Genomic DNA, 23355 nt, shown 5'->3' on the forward strand with positions numbered 1-23355 from the left:
CGTGCCTCGTAATCCTCCATGGTTGTACTGCGGGACACACTTGAAGGATGTGGTGTAGTGTGCCCAGGGAGTTACATCCTAAGTTGCATCGGCTTGATGTTTCTCTGCCGCGAGCGCTTCGGGCTGGGGTTGGTAGAATTCCCATTCAAAGTTTAACTACGTTTACATAGGTGCCTCCCCTCATGAGGCGGTTTCCAGCGTCTATCCATTTAGGCTTTATACTATAGGAGGCTTCTTTTAGTCCCGTTCCATCTATGGAGCCATATAGTTTTTCTTTCCAGTTCGTAGGGGCCGACGGGGGATGTCATTCCAGGTGTTTTCTCGCTAATCGTACTCACAATTCTGCCCTCTGATCTTTCCAAATGTTCTAGTAAGTTCTTCTTCGCGATTGGCATGCTATCTACCAGACATTCAATTCCTAACCCCCATCGGCAGTTTTTGCATAGAACACTCCAAGGGGAGTATCTTTTGGCAGATGTATTGCCTTCCTTACGAATTTTCTTATTTCACAGTCTAGTTTCTTTAGTTGGTAACCTCTAATCTCGTCCTGATGGAGGACGTGATGGTAGCGTGGAATAAGCACAGTCTTAAGTGCCCATAACTTTTGTTGTGGCTTAAGAAGTGCTTTCTGTAGGTTTGCCAATTCGACTTTTTTTCTTCTTATTGCTTTGGGGCCATTAGGTGTCTGTATGACCCCAACTTCGACTCCTAGATATTTGTAAAAGTTAGTTATAGACAGCTTCGGTAAAACTTTTCCTTTATAGGTAAATTCTCGGTCATCGTGATACCAGGTCTTTCTTCCTGGATCTGCCATAATCCCGGTAGTAGCGCACTTTCCTATTCCGGGTTCTAATCCCAGTTTCGCTGCTTCATCCAATAAGGTCTTGATTGCCGATGTTAAGCATCTCTTGTTGTTGCCACCACCACAATGTCATCAGCAAATGCCAGGTAGTTGATCCTTTCACCCTGCAAGGAGGCCCCAACACCCTCAGGGATCTTCTTCAGCACTTCATCCAGCGCGATGTTGAACAGTAGAGGAGACATAGGGTCTCCTGGCATTGCTCCTCTCTTGATCTTCACTGTCACCCCATTGATGTCAGTACTTATCTCTTGATAGAAATTTTTCAAGTATGACACTGACTCATCGTTGAGTCCCGCCTTCTCAAGGGCTCTGAGTAGTGCCGGGTGACTGATAGAATCGAACGCCTTTTTGAAGTCTATGAAAGCAATATATGAATTTTTGTGATCTTTCCTTGCGAGCTTCATAAGTTCTTTTAGGATTAAGATGTTTGCACTTACGTCTTCTTCTGGTTTGAATCCTTTTTGTCTTTCTGATGTTGGAAGGCGCTCTGATAATCTCTTGGCTAGTATCTTGTGAAGGCCTCTCATTACACCAGAGGTGATTGTAATTGGTCTATAGTCCCCTGGATTTCCTGGACTATCTGTTTTAGGCAATAGGGTGGTCCTCCCTTTGGACCACTGCACAGTACATATTTTTGTCCTAAGGACAAGATCATAAAATTCTTTGATTTTCCTATTATCAGCTGCTCTAATGTCAGACGGCTTGACACCGTCTGGGCCTGGTGCTGAGCTTAATTTCATTCTCTTTTTCATCCACTCAATTTCTTCGAACGAGACTGGCTCTAAGATAGATATGGCATTTATCAGTTGTTCTTCATTATTCTCTTCCAATGGTAAACTTTCTCTCGGAAAAGAGAGCCCCAGAACTCGGTCATTCCCTGAGGGAGGGACGGCCGAGCAAGGGGATCTTTTCCCAATATTGCGTTCTGTGCAGTTCGACCCCTGTTCTTTTTCTATCCCCTCTGGGTGACTGCAAATTCTCGTCTCTGTCTTATTTTTCTTGATAATATTCTTTGGTTATTTTCATTATTTCTGGGAGGAAGTTGTTGTTCTCTTGACCAAATATTTCTATCCTCATGTTATCTAGCACCTCAGATGTTATTTCATTCTCATTATTTTCACTACTTGTACTGCTGTTAGAGTCGGGATTTGGGGATAATGGTGGAGAACCACCATTGCCACTTATTGTCGTCAATAGGTATTCATTCATTCCATCCTCTGGGCCAGCCAGAGGATGGGGATCGTCAATTCTCGGAAGATGGACTTGAGCTATTGGCAAGCCAGCTTTGTTGCTGTTTATCATCCTGGCTTTCATGTCTGTACATGCTTCTAAGACTTTTAAATATTCCTTTGTTCTTCTTCTATTCCTCACGCTATGTAGCGTTCGGTGAGAGAAGAATTCTTTCTGAATCCTTTTATTGATATAAGGGTCATTTTTGAACAGGGACTCTGCCCTGGCTAGTCTGATCATTTCCTCTTCCGACCATTCTGATCTTCCTGGTTGGGGAGGCACATAACTTTGGGTCTCATTTATATTAAGATTTTTTCTCTTGGCGCATTTCATTTAGAATCATTTTATATTCACTTGATTTACGTTTACCAGTGATGCTATTGACTCTTCTTAAAGGAAATAAGTGCTGGTTGATTTTCTGGTTTATAAATGGCTCATGCACATTATCTATTTCAAATCTAGCCATCCTCCTGAGGTCCTCCACAGCCCAGGGCTTATTCTTCATGTTATCAAGTCTTCTAACATTTTGGCTGTGGAATTCCACAGGGTGGGCTCTTCTTTTATGTAGACGTCTGCCGTTATAGGTGGTAAACTGTCTTGGGCACATCGGGCAGACAAACATCTGTGGCTCAGGGGCCACGGTAGTCACGTCTCTCACATGACTCCCGGCGACAGCCTCGCTCTGATTTGGAGCAGAGCTGCTGGCGGTTTCTAGTTGACTCACTCGCCGGGTTTCCCCGACTGGGAAGGAACGACCCACAGTCTCTCCCAGGGGAGAGACTGGGCAGGTTGGGTCCCCTTATTGATCCGTTAGCTCCATTAGGCAAACTACCTTCTGGATGTCTAGCGGGACCCCGGAGAGGTGGATCGCTAGTAGCTATGACTTACCAAAAGAGAGTCATAGTTACTCCCGCCGTTTACCCGCGCTTGATTGAATCTCTTCACTTTGACATTCAGAGCACTGGGCAGAAATCACATCGCGTCATCATCAGCCATAACCATCGCGATGCTTTGTTTTAATTAAACAGTCGGATTCCCCGTGTCCGTGCCAGTTCTGAGCTGGTCGCTAGGATGCCAGCCGGAGTAATACATGGGCCAGTAGGTCTGCGCGGGCCCCGCAAAGAGCCCACGCAAGTCAACCAGCCCACATACCTTTGCACAACCTTGCCCGTTCCGCGGAAGGGCACCCGCTCGGCCAGGTCCGACCTCGGTCAAGTTAGAACCAACCTACTAAAAGTAAGAAGGCCCTTAGCTAAACCTCGCCCAGTCCTGCCAAAAGAGTAACCCCAAGCCCGCTTCCCGGGAAGGCCCGACTGGCCCTACTGGCTTTATGTTTTTGACACATAACACATTGCGTACAGATGTTACTAAATAGGCTCCCTTGTAAAAGGGAAGCTATTTAGTAATATCTGTACACAATGTGTTATGTGTCAAAAACATAAAGCCAGTAGTTTTTTTACAACAACAGTTCCAAGAATTGCCTCCTGTAACTAAGCCTTTAGAGCGAATCAGTCTTGATTTAACTGATATGCTATCTGGTGCAAATGGTTATAGATATGTTTTGACTGTTATTGATCATTACAGCCGATATGTTAAGTTCTATCCTTTGCGAAGTAATTCTACAGAGGAAGTAAGCAAAAACTTCTTAGTCTATTTGAATGACTTTGGTGTACCTTTGACAGTCATTCTTGATAATGGTGCTGAATTCACCTCAAACCAGTTTAGACAATTATGCCAGGAACATAAGATAAATGCTGGTTAAATTACCCCATATCATCCACAAGGAAACAGTGTAAGTCAGAGAATGCATAGAACCATGAAAACAGTACTAAATGTAATGTGTAAAGGACATCCTTATCAGTGGCCGAAATACTTAGGTGAAACACAGCGTGTGCTCAATTCTGCTGTACATACCACTCTTGGTGAACAGCCTCACTACGTATTTTTCTCTCGTAGAGCCCCTAGACAAGTGACTAGTGTGTTGCCCACAATTACAGATGATGAACATACTGCCATTGCAAAGGCTCATGAAATAATTCAGAAAACTCATAGAGAGATGGCTAGTAAGTACCGAGCAATAGCCAACCAAAAGAGGAAAAATGAGAAAGTGGATGAAAACTCTCTAGTGTGGGTTGGAAATGAAAAAGTGATTCCTAGCACTTGTAATAGACTAAACCCCAGATGGTGCGGTCCATATGTAGTAATCAAAGTGTTTAGGGATAGTGCTAAATATGAGTTAAGAAACATGTTTGACCAAACCATAATTGAACGTGCTGCTGACAAAGTGAAACCCTTTATAGGACAAGAACAGTGGCTAGTGAAAATGCAGGAAATGGATCATATCACTCCTGATGTAGTGAATGAAAGAGTACAAACCAGAGGTGCTAATAATATTGTTTCTCCCTCTAGGTTAATAGAAGAACTGAGATCATTGTAATTTTTGTACTGTATTTTTGTATTTTCTATGAAGAATGTTTTTATTTGCATGCTATAGAAGAGTTCATATATATATATATATATAACCATTATGTTTATTTCCAAGTATATATTCTTGTATGTATATGTTATGTTCATAGATTATGGATCTGATGATGACACTACCTGTTTAGTGTACAGTGAACTTATACTCATTGAGTTTTGTTTGAACTTGGTTGAGTTTTATATGAAGAGCTACCCGTCCAAAAGCTTTACAAACTCTGGTCGAGTTGCTCAAGTTATGTGACTGATGTGTAAGTTAGTCATTAGGATGCTTTAAGAGGTATATTATCTTCAAAGGAACGTTTTTCCTGCTTATGGTTATTGTGAATGAGGCTGAATGTTGGTGTAAGCGATTGTTTGTGAGAAAAATAACTATAAGTGATTATACCCCTAATGAGGAGTGACTAGATCTGAACTGAATTTAAGATCATTCTTACATAAGTGTTTAACTTGGTAAAATTATTAGAATGGTTAAGTAGAAACGCACCCTAAGGGTGGCGTCCCACAACTTGCTCTGTACGCCTGTTAGTAGACCTAAATGATTAAAAGTCCAGCTAATATCTCTGGTTGAGAGATAAGCAGTTATGTCTCTGGTTGAGAGATAGGAAGTATTTACTGTGTGCAGGACCTGTATTGTTGTCACATTTATGGTCTACTATATTATAATTAAGGGATTGGTTGTCCTTGATAAAAGAAAACCAATTTCCGTAGGGGGTAAAGTGATGTAATGATGGAAATCATTTATTTAGCTTTTATGACAGTACTCATGGAAATTGGTGGACTGGAAAACTGAATTGGTTTTTATCTTATCAAGATGTTAAGTTAGCCACTCGAAGTTGAGATTGTCTATTATCGATTGTATGTACGTAAGTATGTAACTGTAACCAAGTGCGCAGTTGCATAAGCTCAAATTGCTCTGTTCGAGATGAGTATGGCAACGCTGAGGGGAAACGAATGAATCTACCCTTATATTAATTTGAAATGACGTATTTCTCCCTTGTAAAAGGTATGCACTTGTCGTAGTTTATAATGTATATGTTGCCATAACACTTGGTATTGTTTCTTTATACTTTTACTTTGATATAACTGCCAATTACCAAGAATTGTAATGGTACTGTTACGTAAGTTGCACCATGTTGAGTTTGCATGTTGTTGCAATTGTACCATCAACTAACTGTAAGTTAAGATGTGAATTAGTCTTCCATATGTTTATAAAAATGTCAGTTCTAGAGTAAATTCCACCCATGTTATGCATATAAAGTCACACTAACTGCGATGTGTAACAGTAAAGTTAGGCATGAGTAGCATAGCCTAAAGGCCTAACGACTGCATGCTCTTTGGCACAAGATTGCCATCCTAAATGAACTGTTTGTATTACAGGGAACCAGTATAGGGGTCCAATGTAAGAACCAGTATAGGGGTTCAGTGTAAGAACCAGTATAAGGGTCCAATGTAAGAACCAGTGTAAGAATCGGTGTTGGTTCTAACTGATATTGAAGGATTACAGCTAGGAATAAGTTGCTTTTACAATGTATCCACCTACTGTTAAGAAGAAATATTAAAAAACCCCACGGGAGCCAGCCTTTCCCTCATGACAACCCTTATGACAATAATGAAGATTCGACCGTCTCCGACGTCAAGTACCTGTTCCAGCTAAGGATAGGCCAAGAAGTATAGTAGCCTAGGCCTATGAGGTACCTTATATTAGCCTATGGTTTGAATTATTATGTATCGGCTAGTCTGAGTTTTTTGTCCTAAAATGTATGGTAGCCCCCGAACTTTTAAGTCAGGACAATTGACACATCAGTACTGTATACATATTCAGTATAGAAAATACATGAGTCATAAGAATATCATCATTAAAAGATACAAGCAAACTTACCCATTGTGCAGAAGTGAAAAATTTATATGTACTATTTGTTCAGCAATATCAAAATAAGGGAGATTTTTATACATACCTACTACAGAACCTCTTTGTACACAATATTATCAATTTGTAACTACTCAGATTCTTGTCAAGGTAGATGTACGAAATTCATATCAGAATAAATATGAGAGCCACGGTGAATTTCTTGAACATAATTTATCATATTTACACCCTACCATACAATGCAGACGACCATACAATACCATACAATGCAGACGAACGCATTATTGTGAGTTGAAATTTAGGAAAATTACAAATCAAACTGATACACCTAACGTGATCCGAACGATATCGCAAACGTGCAGCGCCGTGCTATAACATATAATCGTAAATCATCTGACACACACGATAGCAATGTGATAGATATAACGAAAACTTACCTTGACACTGAGTTACATCCGCCTTCCGTCACTTTTAAACACTGTCTCGATTATATAGTCCTTATGTAACGATTTGTCGTGTAAAAATGTTCCGTCTCTTTCGCAATGATTAAAAAAAAATTGAGCAACGACTTAGTGGAAGTCACTCTGTAATACTGAGTGCATGACCTGATGTAGGACATTATATAGGTATAGTACCGATCTGCCGTGGTGGTTCTTAAATGTACTCTCTCATTGGTTGGAGATAAAAATAAGAGTTCGTACAGAAATTTGCGTAGTGACCGATCGCAGTAATTTTGACACTCTCACCCAGAATAAGTGAGCTAGGCTGGATTTACTAAGACGGAAACCGCGAGCCCGCTTCTTACCAGTCACTATGCAGGTCTTACGTAACGACCCTTTACTTCATCGTGGCTGGCGTTATTCAACCTGTTCACGTAGGATGCCGGTCTCTTACTTAGGACTTTTTGCTGAAGCCACTTGTGTACCAAAGATGTCCTGTATCGGCGTTTAGCGAGTTCAATGTTCAATTCAAGTTTCAATTATTCTGAGTCATCTATACAACATCACATTCTAATGTTTTCTGCTCGCTAATTAACCGACGTTTATTAAACGCCTCTATTTCGTCTGTCTGCCAGTCAGGAATGAACAACTTTATTTATGTTAAATTTATTTTATTTATTTAATGCCAACTGAACTCATTCGCTTAAAAAAAGCGGGTCCGACTTATATTCTTCGAAACTATTTTGCCAGTCTGCCAGTCAAATAATCGTGGTGTATATCATAGTCATATCAGTGACGTAGTCAAGTGGTGCGACCTAATTATCTCACGGGTCGCGCTATGCGTCGCTCTGCGTTTGTTGGACGATCTATGTGAATTGTGGGGGGGAGGATTTCAGGGTTTAAAGGGTGTGAATGAGAAGGCCAGGATGATGGGAAACTGCCTGCGCTGTAACTGGAACTGAAACTGGTTGTCTGAAGGCATCAGAGGAATCCGGGGGATGAACAGACGTTTGCCGGTGTGAGTGCCCGTTGCTATCACTACTTCGATGACGTGGGAGTTTAGCTCCATAACGGTGTACCTCGTTCCGTTGCAACGTCCATTGGCAGGATCGAAATTCCGAAGCAACATTACCAGGCAGTACTTCTTAAACGTTATTTTGTGCACTGGCAGTCCCGATGGATTTAAGTTATTCAAAAAATCTTGCGGATATTGATGATAATTTTCATCCTCTATTGTGTCTGAGCTGAAATATTCGCGACTTTCTCCATGGAAGTTGTACAGAAATTATGTATGAAAAATCATAAAGTAACTAAGTCTACGGGAATACCCAGCCTCGTTTCACAGCCAGAAACCGCTCCGTTTCACACTTAACAGCTTTCCAAATCTTAAAACTACCTCAAACATTCCGTTACCTTAAAACTAAAATTTCGCAGTCACTAGCATTCATATGAAAACTTTGGCCGTACTGATTTTTAATATTTTATATAAATTAATGGCTGTTTATACTCAATGTTTCCCAAATTCTTAAATCTCTCAGCAATTTATGTCTTACGTCGTCCGCCAAACGCCTAATTACATCTTCATATTCCAGAGTACCAGAAATTGACATTTGTCAGCAATTAGCCAAACGCCTCAGCACATTAACCTATCACTAGCATTAAATGCCGTCCATGTGGCTTATTTAAAATGCTGAATAAAACTCTGGACAATACACATCCTAAGAATTTAAGTAGTTTTAAGCCAGACCCTAGCAAATGAGCAGCTTAATGCATTTAAGAATTAAAAGCGGGACTACATACAATGCAGTCACCAACAGCATTCCCTTCATAAAACCTCCCTTCACAAAACCTCCCTTCACAAAACCTCCCTTCACAAACGCATAATTAACAAGTAAACACTAAACCATAGTTACCAACTAGACATTCGCTGTTAACTCTATCACAAGACCATTCATAAAAACTGGAAAAAATTTTGAATCGGACCTTTCCATGGTAGACAAATGTCCACCATGGAAAGCCCTGGGGCCACCTCTGCCGGAGCGGCACCTCCACCCCGACAAAGGGGGCCCCCAAATAGTAAAACTTAAGCCTAAAAACATTAAACTACTTGCTACAATAATCCAGCTTACTTTAAAAACAAGTGTGACAAAACTAAGCTGATGGAGCTTCAAGAGCCGAGGGCACAAATTACTAACCAAATCTCAATTAAATTTGTTAATACTGAACTAAAAAACTATTTACATTCAGATTATACTTTATAAAGTCTGAAAAAATCCACTGCAAAACTATTTTCGATCACTGACTTGGTAAAACTTGTGAGCACAAGAGAATTACAAGCACAAGAGAATTTAACTTAACATTTAAGCAATGTGGAATTTTTCTGTAATTACAAGACTATGTTTAGTGATGCCTGTGATAAGCCTCTTCAATCTAACAATTAAGTCAACCAACCTGTAATATTACTTCATCTTCAGGAAATGTGCCATTTGCCGAATATCTGCAAAGCTAATATCCTGTTTGGTGATTCCTGTGATTGACAAGTCTAAAAAGTCTTCCAGCCTCTCGCCAACCAACCTGTAAAAAGTAAAACTTTAACAATACATATTTGTTGGACTAATAAGACAGTAAACTTACCTAACATAGGTGATTTATATTAAATTACCCTTAAAAGTACGGACCAATTTAAGGAAAACTTTACACTACGAAATCTTCACCGATTACGATACTATTGGATTCAAAAACTGCCTTAAAAAAAAACTTGCGAAGACCTCTCATGCTTATTTTAGTTCGTATGGAGTTTGCATATAATCCATTACATGGACGAAACAAATCTTTTGAGTGGTATGCTGAAAGATGTAATTATCTTTTTGTTCAACCAATTAAATATGTTTTGTTTAACCAATTAAATATAGTGAGAAAGGGTGAGCTCCGTGAGGAAGATTGCCTCAAAGCGGTTGTTTACCGTATACCACGAAGTATCAACTAATAGGTACAACTAATTTCGTAGCAACCATAAGATTTTACTTTATGTAACTTACCTAAACTATCGTTTTCCCAAAACCCAACGCATGGACAATAGGAAATACACTTTGATAAAATTAAGACAAAAACGCAACCGAGGTTTCGAACGATCACAATCCACCAACACCAACAAAAACCAACTCAACGAAGACTGAGGAGCGATTCCCGCGTGCTCAGGCGCTGTTCGACTTCGGCATAAATTACCGTCACCAAGTTAAGCAAGGACTCTGCAGTTAAGTAAAAGCTCTTCTGCCTGTTACGATTACACCCATGGACGCTGGTGAAAGAATAAACGTGAGAGGTTTGTAGGTTTGCTTGTACATTGAATTTTTCATTGTAAAATGTCGGAGTCTCTTTCTTTTTCGGTTTCACTTCGATGATAAGCGACAAAATGTTATATTCACTGAACGCGTGCATGAACCCTCCTGTCTGGAACAGCTTTCTTGGTATACCAGTTATCTGATCAAAGCTTTGGCAAGACAGACCAACGTTTTGTGTTGGCTTTTAGCTATATTGTCAACCTATTTTTCTCGAGTTATAATAAGTTTTCTTCCTTATCCTGCTGTACCGAACGTTCAGCCTCACCAACAGAAGTTTCGACGGCTAGGATAGTGAGGGGAGCGTTCATTTAATACGATATAGCAAAAATAAACAAACAAATAAATAAATAAATAAATAAATAAGGAGATAATGTAGCTATACTATCCATTTCATTATTATCCATAAACACTCCTAAGTTCCTCATAGCTGCTACCATGTTTATGGACGACGAGCCAATAATTATTCTTTTGAAATATTCATATTTTAGTAGTTCACTATCAGATCCAAATAGCATATACATTCAGGTTTGTCTTCATTGAGTTTTAGCTTCTTCGCCAACATTCATTTTTTTATATATCTTTCATTGTTGCATCAATTTTAACTTATGGCATCTTCTATCGTCAAACCTCACTATACAGGGTGTCCATAAAGTCAGAGTACCATTACAAGTATTTATTGCTTGTGATAGTACTGGGACTTTATGGACACCCTGTACTTTTCATTACGAACTCTCCAATTATCTGCTGGTATTGAAAAATATCTTGGAAAACGGTATTTTATTGCATATTGGAAATTACAGAGATGTAATTTGCAGCGTTAAAGAGAGAGAGAGAGAGAGAGAGAGAGAGAGAGAGAGAGAGAGAGATGACTCATGCGACTTTGCCTTTAAAAGTCAAAAGCAGAGACACCTTAACTAACAACATTTGACAATGCACTATATTTCCAAAAATTAGTGAGAGGTGTCTCGTACACTGTGATCAAGTTATTAGGGATGAAAGATATTTGAAAAAAACGATGACTCGTGGTCACTGAATTGGATAGTAGAGCTACATTCTCTCCTTTTTTTAATATATCGTATAAAATGAACGCGCCCTTACTGTCCATGCTCGCGTTCAGTGAATATAACATTCCGCACCGCAAACTTACCCATTTTGTATCTTATCAACGAAGTTAAACCAAGAAAGAAAGAAACGTAACATTCTACAATTAAAAATTCAAGGTATAAGCAAACCTCCGAACATAAATGATAATTCCCGCGTTATTCTTTCACCAGCGTCCATGGGTGTAATCGTAACAGACAGAAGACCTTTTACTTAACTGCAAAGTCTTTGACTTGGTGACCTAAGTGTATTCGGGACCGCGCCCGGTAATCTAACCTTAGTCTTCTATGTGTTGGTTTTCGTCAGTTTTGGTGAATTGTGAGTGGTTGAAACTCTTGTAGCGCTTTGTGCCCTTTGGAGCTTGTTAGGTTAAGTAATTATGTTCCCTTGAAGTTTAATTAAATTGTTTTAGTGACGCATCTAGTAGTTTTCTTGTTAAATGTTGAACTTCGATAAGACACATTTTATATCAGTACCGGGTGTTCATAAAGTCGCAGTACCATTATAATGTATTCATTGTAATGGTACTGGGACTTTATGGACACCCTGTATATTTCCTAATGTCCATGCTTTGGGTTTTGAGAAAAAAGATAGTTTAGGCCATAGATATAAAAAGTAAAATCTTATATTCCTAGGAAATTAGTTCTAAACCAAGTAGTGGTAAAGTTATTAAACTTTATATTTATATTTGTATTAAGAAAATTATTCAAATGTAAATTATTATGTAATTTTATTTTCATAACGAAAGATAAGAATATAATGGTTATTTCGTAGTATACAATTTCGGGTAGATCTAAGCCGTTGTACCGCGGTGAACTAGACTATGCCGGGTGCCGTTTTCCTACAGTTTTACCTCCTGAACAAGAATTTAAAGTAAAATTTTTTTGGCCGGCTGTAATTAAGCTGTAATTTACCTTTGAACTCTATCCTACGGTATGGGGGACCGATGGGAGTGCGGGGTTCTGGGTGGGGTAAAACCCTTGGGAGAATTATGCCGTTCAACTCTATCCTATGGTAAGGGTGGGGACCAATGGGAATGCTGGGTTTTGGGGGGAGTGAAGCACTTGGGGGAAGGTTATGCCGTGTTATTGTGTTATTTCCTCTTATTTATGACATTTGAAACCCGAAATAAAGCGATAAATAAACTGAAAATGGAGCCCTTACATACCCCAAATCCACCGATTACTACTGCTATTATGACGCCGAATCCTGCTACACATGCGCCAATCCTAGGGCGCATGCGCCGTGATATAAGGGAGCTTTTGTTTCACACACAAACTTCCTAAGGAGATAAATGATGGGGGTTTTGGTGGGGGGTACACGTATTGAACCAATCATGTTGCATTATTAACCCTACATTACGGCAGGAGGTTTCGGGGGGATTCATGTATTGTTACACATGTTCCTATTCCTCATTTGTTTTGTAATTGTGTAATATTTCCGGCTTTTATTTAAGTTCTGTATATCATAGTATTGTATAATATGTGCACTGACTTGTTCTCACTTCATAAAGTTGCCCTATATATCTTACAATATTACGTTACTATTGAGGGCATGCCCCTGAAAGACTCCTGAGGGGTGGGACTAGGAGGTTTTGGGATGTTTCAAGACCTTTCTGTCAATGACGTGAAAATTGATGGTATTACATTTTACATTTTAGACATTCCAAATTTCGCGTGCATTTTTCTCCTTTTTTCTATATTCACCTTTACTTGCCTTTCTGATCCATAACAATTTCTTGGATAACATTTTACTTATTATATTTACTTTCATATTATATCATCTTTCTCAAGGGGGATATGGGACGCCCCCCTCCAACCGCCCCTCCCAGAACTTGGTCATACATTTTACTAGGTTAGGTAAGAATCCTAACCTATGTTACACTTCTAAGACTGTTTTTATGTAAGGGGGGATAGGGGAGGGTGGAGGGGTCAGGTAACATGTTCTATCTGGCCCCCCCCCCTCCCCCCCCCCATTAAGGTAACATGTTCTACTAGGTTAGGTTGGTTAAGTTAGTATCCTAACTTATATGTTACACTTCTTAGATTGTTTTTACGGAAGGGGGTTGGGGGGGGTAGGAGCCCCCCCAGTCAGGTAACATGTTCTACTAGGTTAGGTTAGGTTAGTATCCTAACCTATATGTTACACTTCTAAGACTGTCTTTATGTAAGGGGGGGTGGTATGAGGGGGTGGAGCCCCCTGGTCAGGTAACATGTTCTACTGGGTTAGGTTAGGTTAGTATGGTTAGGTTAGTATCCTAACCTATATCTTACACTTCTAAGACTGTCTTTATGTAAGGGTGGGTCTGCCCCCCTGGTCAGGTAACATGTTCTAGTAGGTTAGGTTGGTTAGGTTAGTATCCTAACCTATATCTTACACTTCTAAGACTGTCTTTATGAAAGGGGGGGGTATGGGGGGCAGAGCCCCCCAGTCAGGTAACATTTTCTACAAGGTTAGGTTAGGTCGGTTAGATTATTATCCTAACCTATATGTAACACTTCTAAGACTGTCTTTATGTAAGGGGGGGTCAGGTAACATGTTCTACTAGGTTAGGTTAGGTTAGTATCCTAACCTATATGTTACACTTCTAAGATTGCCTTCCCTAAGGGGGGTTACGGTAACACGTTTTACTAGGTAGGTTAGTATCCTAACTTATAAGTTACTCTTGCTTTAACTTTCGTTAAGGAAGGGTATGGGGGGCAGAGCACCAGCAGTCAGGTTACTCAATTTTTACAATTGTTCTCCGCATTTCTTGTCAAGTTCAATCACCCCCTTAACTGGCCAATCTGATCCTTGAAAATTGAGATTTCATTCATTATTCACTAAAATGGCCTCTTGACTTGTACTTGATAATTTATATTGAGTACCAGATGTGTAAAACCCTGTATTTACATAATATATACACGCGTTCATGTTTTTTTTCAACGTAAATATTTACCGCGCCCCATCCTTCCTACCCTGTTTCGCGCAACTGCCCCCCCCCCCCCCCATTTCTCCTGAAAATGCTTGCCGGGCCCAGGCCGTGTATTTCATTTCAGTAATCAACCAACCACGATGGCCGAATCATTCCCTGGCAGCTCCCACTCCTCCAGGCCCATTACCAACTCGACTCGACTCTAACTAGTACTCGTGTTAACAGTTTCCTTAGTTATAAGGACTTTTCAGTCCATTACTCAGGGCAGTATGAAAGGTTGGTAATGTACAGTCAAAATCACGGCCTTTTGAGAAAACAGGCCTTTTGCCCTCGTGTCGACGAATTCAGGCTTGAATTACAAAGGAAGGTGTTTGTGTAACATTTAAGGTAAAGTTCTTAATCTTTATGTACATTATTTAGTTATATCAATTGTTTTGGTGTTCCTAAGGTTTAATGCTCTTGATGTTGGTGATATTTATTGGGAATTGTTATTTCACATCATATGCTAGCGTGGCTTTACCAACTCGTACCTGTGCCTTCCTCTCCCTGTACACCCCCACCCCCTTAAAGGACATAAGGCTCCCTGTTGGTTACGTATCCCACACCCCCTACTAGCATTCAAATATGGCGGTTTGTTTAAGTTTCTTGGCCCCGAACCAAAACTTCGAAGATTATTAGTCGAAGTAGACCATGGCAGTTGACGTTTTCCTATGTTATTTTGCTTACTTTACAAGAGTTTAAGGTAAAATTATGCCGGTCGACTGTAACTAATTTGTTATTTAACTTTGTACCTGAATGTTGTTTTTAAAGGTATATTACGCTTTAATTACAGTCGACCGAATAAATATTACTTTAAATTCTTGTTCAGCAGGTAAAATGACATAGGGAAATGTCAACTGCCATAGTCTTCTGTACCGCGGAATGCGGGGTTAGAATTACCCAATTTCGTAATCGGTGGAGATTTTGTAGTGTAAGGTTTACCCGTAATCTGTATTGATCTCGAAGGGATATTCAATATAAATCGCTTATGTTAGTAAAGTTGACTGGTATTAGTCCAGAAAATTTCAAATTTTATTCTTTTTACAGGTTGGTTGTCAAGGCACTGGAAGATTTATTTGACCTATCGCAGGAATCGACAAACAGGATATTAGTCTTGCAGATATTCGACAAATGGAACATTGCCTGAAGATTAAGTTATTTTTATAGGTTAGTTGACGAAATTGTTAGATTACAGAGGCATATTACAGACTTCTCTATAAAGTCTTGTAATTACCAGCAAATGGCACATTGCATCAATATTAAGTTTAATTTTAAAGTGTTCACGAGTTTTAGTTAGTTAATGATAGAAATTGTTTTGCAATGGATTTTTTTTTCACTTATAAACTTATATTGCTCATTTAAAAAATTATTTTAGTACAGTGCTAACTTTTATTTCAATCATAATTTAGTGAATTTTTTAATTACAGGCTTCAAATGAAATTGAGATTTTCATACCTAGTGCCCTCAGCGCTTAAGTTCCATCAGTCTATTTTTGTCAACATTTGTTTTAAAGTAAGCTAGGTTAATGTAGCATTTAGTTAATGTATTTAGGTTTAATTCTTACAACCAATTGGGGGGGGCCACCTTTGTCGGGGTGGCGGTGATGTTCCGGCAAAGGTGGCCCAAGGACTTTACATGGTAGACATTTTTGTCTACTATGTAAAGGACAGATTCATTTTGTGATTCTTTATAAGCTGTGGTAATTGAGTTAATGGTGAATGTTAAGTTTGCAACAATGGTTTAGTGTTTAGTCGTGTTAGTTGTGTGTGTGTTTGTGTAAAGGGTGGTTGTGGGTAGGATGGTTGTAGGTAGGATGGTTGTATGAGTGGCTTGGAATGGTGCTTTTGGTTGGGAGTTTCTTATAACTAGTCAAATGGTGAAATAATGCTGTCGATGACATCGTTGTATACTCCTGTTTTGACGTCTTAAAAGCTGCTCATTGCTAGGGATTAGGTCACATTTAGGTAGATCTAGGGTACTTATCCGCGGCGGCCTAGAATATGGCAGTTGGGTTTTTCTATGCAGTTTTACCTACTGAACAAGAATTTTAAGTAATATTTATTCGGACGACCATAATTAACCACTCAGGGGCCAGTACTAAACACGGCGAAATACATTGGACGCCCCAATCCCTAATGGATGTCATGTCCACGGTTACGTTCCTTGCAGTCCGTGCGGACTGCTTCTGTAGAAATACCCACATTTATTCAAATTCTTAGGCTTTGTAGTGTCCTTTGTTTTATTTTGCCTATTTTACCTTCTTGAATAAGCCAGATGGACGGGGTTTAATGTGAGTGATATGTTGACATGTTGAGGCTTTTGGCTTATTGCTGACAGATGTCAATTTCTGGTACCCTGGAATATGATGTAATTAGGTGTTTGGCAGACGACGTCGACATAAATTACTAAATTAAGTTCTATCAAATTGGGGGCAAACTATGCTAGTATGAACAACGAGTCATAAATAATTTATATAGAATAAAAAATTTAAATCTATGCGGACAAAATTTTGGATAAAATTTTGATATCAAAGTTTTAGTGACTGCGAAATTACAGTTAACATCAGTGGAATGTTCGAGGTGGTGGCAAGCTAGGACTGAATGATAGTTTGAAGATTTGGAAAGCTGTTAAGTGGGTATTAGGTATGTTGTGGGGTGAGGGTGGGTGAGGGATGGGGGGATTAGCAGCTTTAAAAAAAACTAGATTAATTTTTTTGTGGAAAGTTAAGGATTTTCTGATTGATTATATATTTTGGGGTTTCCAGAAAAATATTTATGGTATTAGCGAGAATATGCAATGTTTTGGTACAACACAATCCTCAAAATTGTCAGGTATTTCTGCTGCAACTTAACTGTTGAAAAGTATAAGTATGTCAATGTGGGGTAGGGGTTGGGTGAGGGATGGGGGATTAGCTGCTTTAAAAAAACTAGGTAACTTTTATTTTGTGGGAAATTGAAGGATTTTCTGTTTAATTATATTCTGGGGTTTCCTGAAAAATATTTATGGTATTAGCAAGAATGTCCAATGTTATAGTGTCAGGTATTTTTGCTGTAAATAACTGTGGAAAAGTATAAGTATGTCAATAATTATATCAAGGCTTTAGTTTGATTTTAATTTTTAACAATTCGGTTAATTTTTAAGCAATTTGGTTAATCTTTTTAAGCATAATACACTTTGAAGTTCTTTGAAACCTGGCACTTTTAATAATCTAGAGTTTAAAGTAGATTGAACTTGTTAGATTTCTCATTACTCATACGCACCCAATACCCAAAACGGAATGTGACGAGATCCTGACAAACCCAAAGGGAAATTTTGTATTGGATTCCTGGTTGACCTTTACCTTCCAACAAGGTTTGGCAATTTAGACTAGGACCAGTATTTTAAGTCTTGAACACTTGGGGAGAAGCCGGTGTTCGCAGTGCATAAAGGACTTTATAATTATTGTAAGATATTTGCAAATAAATTATTGTAAAATATAACCCCTGTTTAGTACTTTGTCCTTAGGTATCCTAAATGGTCATATTAAGAGTTGGTTAACGGTAGTGATGTTCATAATGGTACACTAGTTTTAAATGGTAGTGATTTTCATTATGGCTCAAAGTTAAGTATATCTTAGTTTAACCAGACCACTGAGCTGATTAACAGCTTTCCTAGGGCTGGCCCGAAGGATTAGATATTTTTACGTGGCTAGGAACCAATTGGTCACCTAGTAACGGAACCTACAGTTTGTGGGATCCGAACCACACTATATATCGAGAAATGAATTTCTATCAACAGAAATAAATTCCGCTGATTCCGCGTTGGCATGTTCACTATGGTACTGTAGTTAATGTCTCGTAAAAGCAATAAGTTCTTTTCGCATTGCAAGGCTGCAATCTAGCTCTTTAATTTCTAGGCACGAGTCTTGCGAGCAGAAATGCCTGTGGCATACAAACCTCACTGCAGCTAAGTAACCAGACTTTTTTTTTTCCCGGACTTTGAGCGAAGACTGCTACGATATTAACCACACTGAGCAAGCAAGATCTTTCGATTGCAAGGCAGTGTTATAGGTTAATGATTTTAATAGAAACTCTCACAATTCTGTTGTACTGAGTTGACTCAAGTATGTCAAAACCTCAAAGCGGCTACGACTAGATGTTAACTTTTGGTTTTACGCTTAATTGTATTTTTAAGAAACTTTTTAAGTGTATTTTTAAGAAACGTTTTAAGAACTGACGTAATACAGTACATACCTTGATTTTTTTTATATCCGAAACTTTGAGTGGGCGTTGTTTACTGGTGCTGATGTAGTAAATTTCATGACACTTATTTGCGTTGTTAAAAAAGCATTTGATCCAGCCTTTGTTACTTTCTGCTAGGCTTATCCCTTTCTTGATGTTTTGATAATTAGAGACAGGTCAGAATACATAAACTATTTTATTTCTCAGTTATTTACACTAGGATCCAAAGTAATGATCTTTATTATAAAAGCGAAATGCATTTGTAAAATATAAACAGAGCTTAAAAAGCTTTCGTCCATCCCTCTGTGGACGTGATCACTAAACTAAACTCTCACTATATGGAAATACATGTAGAAATGTACAATATCTTGGATATTTTATGGAAATTGCGTATGTAGAAATAAAAAATGTAATGAATTTATGGAAATTGGCATAAGTAGAAATAAACGATATATTGGATATTTTATGTAAATAGATATTTTATGGAGATAATATAATTGATATCTTAAGGAAATATGCATATGTAGAAATAAACAATATATTGGATATTTTAAAGTGAAAGAGGTATAAGCAAATATTTAAACAATGAATTACTTAAGGTGCGTCCACACGATCGAACAATATCCGACGAACAAACATTACCATATCATAAGCGAAGCAGGATGACGTCATAAGCGCTGAAACTATGGAAGTAGATCTGGCAACAAACAGTGGTACCAGATGAGGTTGTATGCCACTGTTTTTACTCTGCTCACAAGGCCAAGACCGGCAGACAATTGTTAATTGGTAACAATGTTTGTCCGCCGGACATTGTTCGACTGTGTGGACGCACCTTTAGATATGGATAAGATTTAACGCGAACAGTTGGTTCGGAATCGTCATTGGAATCAATACATCATTAGAAACGCTGCACGTTGTGACCTTTATATTCCACGAAAGTCGAGGCAAAAGAATTTAAATGCATTTGTTTAATATGCATTAATCCAATCATGAGCCACTTTGGCACTGAACTCGAGGTCCGAACGGAAGTTACATTAAGAACTGACTTAATGGTTTTGGAAGATAAGCAGAGCAAGTCGATTTATAAACTTAGGTGAATATAGCTAGCGGTCCTGTAGTAATTTTTTTTATTAGAAAAATACATTAAATGTTATAGCATTTGCATAATTGGCATTTTATAAATGTTCATATATCATTTACCTTTATTTAATTTTCTTAATCACGTAATCAAATACAACAGTTTGTCATTAACATTAAAATATTTATTTTTAATATACATCGTAGGAAGAAAGTTGTTCATTTTTAACTTATAATTCTGTAGTAACAGATTTTTTTTCGAAGATAACATTTATGTTTTAGAATGCTAAATAAAACGTTACTTCTTATACTTGGTCTTTTCTTATTCCATACTGTTAACAGATAATCAATAATGAGAACTACAGCAAAGTTTTTGTCTCTATTAGTATTACAACTAAAATCAAACAGAATAACATGAAGAAAACTCTTAGTTTCTTAAGGTACATAATGTAACCTGCAGTAATGGTAATTTCACCGTATCCGTAAGCTACACGTAGTAAATTTAACTATATATTTGTTAATAATATACATAAATTACATATACTAGCAAACAGCCCTTAAACAGTTATAACCGGTAGGAGGGGCGGGAGAGGTAGGATGTAACCCCGTCATAAACCATCTTATGGGTCTGACCCACGATACCTTCTTGATATAACCAAGCAGTCTACAAATATATTTGAATTTATGGATATCGACCAATGTTTGCCCTCCCCTGGATCTGACGACTTAACGGCCAGGCGACAACTTCAGGCATGGACACGGATATGAGCTCGGCTATCACAAAGAACCATGCACCGAGACACCAGGGTGCTATTAAAACTGGTGGATTTGACATGAACAATAGAGTGCTTTATTGCACTAATGCAAGCCTTTCGTTGGACTATGAGTGCTTGCATAGTGTCGCAAAACAGTTTGGTAAGGAGGAAAGGATTAAGATGCTTCTAGAAAAAGACAAGCAGTCTTTTTCTGCATACATTAGATTTTCCTCTCCCCAAGTAGCTAGTGAGGCACAAATGAAATTAAATGGCCACATTCTAAATGACACTGTTTTAAGCACCAAGGTGTTTTCGGTGAGGAATTTGAATGATGAGCCATTCGATTTTGTTCCTAAGAACGAAGAATGTGGACCAGCAACATATACCAGGACGCTTCCTCCCCCTATGTGGCATGTTGCCAGTTATAAAGAGGGAAGGGAAAATTTCATTAAAGCTGCAGATTGTATTGAGAACAAAGTGGGTTCTATCCCTATCGGTAATCTGAAACGATATGGAAAGCACTTACTCATAAAAGCAGGCAATGAGACGCAAGCTATTTTATTATCAAAGTTTAAACCCCCAAAAAGTGGAAATATTGAGGCTATAACATCGCACAGATTCTTTAACACGCTTAAAGGGGTAGTTTATTCCAGAGACCTGCATGTTTTTAATGAGGAGGAGATCCTCCTAAGGTGCCCTCCTTGTGCATGTCATGTAAAAAAATTGGGAGGGGATGCAGCTATGCTTTTAACTTTCTCCTCCAATTACTTGCCTGATACCATCAATGTCGGCCATGCGAGGATGCAAGTCAAAAAATATAAAAGAAACTCTAAACAATGTCGCAAATGTTTCGAATATGGCCACATTCAAGACTCATGTGGAAACAATAAGAGATGTTCTGTGTGCTCTGCTGAGCATGACAATTTGGACAAGTGTGGAGCAGCCCGTTATTGTTTCCAGTGCAAGGGTGATCATTCTCCGAACAGTAGGACCTGCCTCAGATACAGGTTTGAGCAAGATGTGTTGGCAGTGGCTGATAATGAACATTTCAGCATCAGTGCAGCAAAGCGTGTGGTAATGGGGGCTAACAAGAGTGCCAACTCTACCTATGCTTCTGTAATAAAGCATATGATATGTAATAAAGCAATGAGAGGCCACCAGTAATAGAATCTAACAGTAAGCATCGGAAACCTGTTTCTCCTTGCACAGGAAATAATAATCGGAAACTTGTATCAGCAAGTGCTTTAAAGCCCAATACTAAAAACTGTTCTTCCAAAAGCATGGGCAATTTATCCTCTCAAGCTGATACAAATGCAACGGTTGCAAATTCAGCCCCTAAGCAAAGTTTGCAAACGTCCACAAATAATAATACCACCAAGAAGCAACCAAAGGAGTGGTCCAAACTAGAGAGATCTAGCTTGGATCCATCAATTATCACAGTCGCTAAGAAACATTATAAAACTAAAGCTGCGCCCGCCAGGAAGTGTATAAGAAACACATCCCCGAATAATGAAAGTTTTATCATTAAAACTTCAAATGGGTACAGTGTTCTGGAAGAGATCTCTCCGCCAAGGAAGATAGTTCCGAAAGCAGATCCAGTTCAAAGACATGCGAGTTCTCATCAGTCTTGCCGCCCCAAGACTAATAGCAGTGGTGATGCACATAATCACAGTAAAAATCCTGAGCATCAGCCTCGAATTCAGAAAACTGTTTGTCAGCCAAGAACCCTAATCTCTGATAAAGATGAAAAGGGATCAAGAAAACAATCTCTTATTAAGGAGAATTTTCCTCTCCACCTTAGGATCAGTACTTCCCCTCCAAAGAGTGGGAAGTAGTACATTACCACCTTAACATTCAAGTTCGATGTCCTTCAGTGGAACTGTAAGGGCCTCAGAGCCCGGACAGAAGACTTTAAAGTTTTAATGCATGAATTCAATCCAGGGATTGTATGCCTGCAGGAGACTATGTTAGGTAACTCTCCTTATAATCCTGGACTTGATTATGCTATTTTTAACTCTTTTCCCCCAATTGGTGATCGTGCCCATGGAGGTGCTGCAATTATTGTTAATGAATCTCTGCAGCACTCTACAATACAATTAAATACAACTCTACAAGCTTTTGCTGTCTCAGTCATATTAGACAAAAGGATAACGGTTTGTTCATTATACCTCCCACCAGACCTTTCTTTTAACATTGGAGATATTCAGTCCTTGATTAACCAACTTCCCACTCCTTTTCTCTTATTAGGGGATTTTAATGCCCACAACCCCCTTTTGGGGAAGTCAGTGTTTAGACAGCAAAGGGAAAATAATCGAGGACCTTATTGACACGAATGATGTCGCCCTATATAATAATGGGTCAATGACCTTCCACAGTATTCATAATAATCATTTCTCTGCACTGGACCTTAGCATTTCTGTAACAAATATCCACCTTGACTTTAACTAGTCTGTTAATGAAGATTTGAATGGAAGTGATCATTACCCGATCCATCTGAAATATGTTGTAAATGCTCCATCTGAAACATTACCTAAGTGGAAGGTAGAGGATGCTGACTGGGACAAGTTCAGTAAGAGAGTCAATCTAGATAAGGAGTTTGAGTCATTTCATTCTCACCTGGATGTCTATGACTACTTCACTGAATCCACTCTGAAGAGTGCTGAGGGCTCGATTCCCAAGACAAAAGGTAAACCTTGTAGACCTGCAGTTCCCTGGTGGAATAAGACATGTGGTATTCTGAGGAAAGTCAATAGGAAGTGCTACCGATGATACAAAACTAGTGGCTCCCCTCAGTCTAAATTAGTCTATAATCGTGCGTTAGCCAAGCAAAGGCGCTTTTACAAGAAAGCCAAAAAAGAAAGTTGGCTTTACTATATCAATGGAATCAATTCCAAAACTCCATTGAGAGTGGTGTGGTGCAAAATCAGGAAACTGAGTGGAAAATTTGTTGCGTCACCATTACCCTCATTAAAAGTCAGTCACACTCTGATCACAGAGCCCACTGAAGTTGCCAATGAGCTGGGAAAAC

At 38.8% G+C, this 23355-nt stretch overlaps 1 protein-coding gene across 1 annotated transcript in view; it reads right to left on the reverse strand.

The window, feature by feature from the left end:
* The window catches only part of LOC135211556 (uncharacterized), a 41668-nt gene extending 31605 nt beyond the window's left edge, over nt 1-10063 (reverse strand). Inside the window, exons 1-2 of the mRNA XM_064244856.1 lie at nt 9919-10063; nt 9332-9454 (exon numbers count right to left, since the gene is read on the reverse strand). The gene's annotated coding sequence lies outside the window, so the exon portion shown is untranslated. The remainder of the gene's footprint in view (nt 1-9331; nt 9455-9918) is intronic.
* Nucleotides 10064-23355: the final 13292 nt, after the last annotated feature.

The sequence above is a fragment of the Macrobrachium nipponense genome, chromosome 4 (genome assembly GCF_015104395.2).
Source record: "Macrobrachium nipponense isolate FS-2020 chromosome 4, ASM1510439v2, whole genome shotgun sequence".
Taxonomy (NCBI): Eukaryota; Metazoa; Arthropoda; class Malacostraca; order Decapoda; family Palaemonidae; genus Macrobrachium; species Macrobrachium nipponense.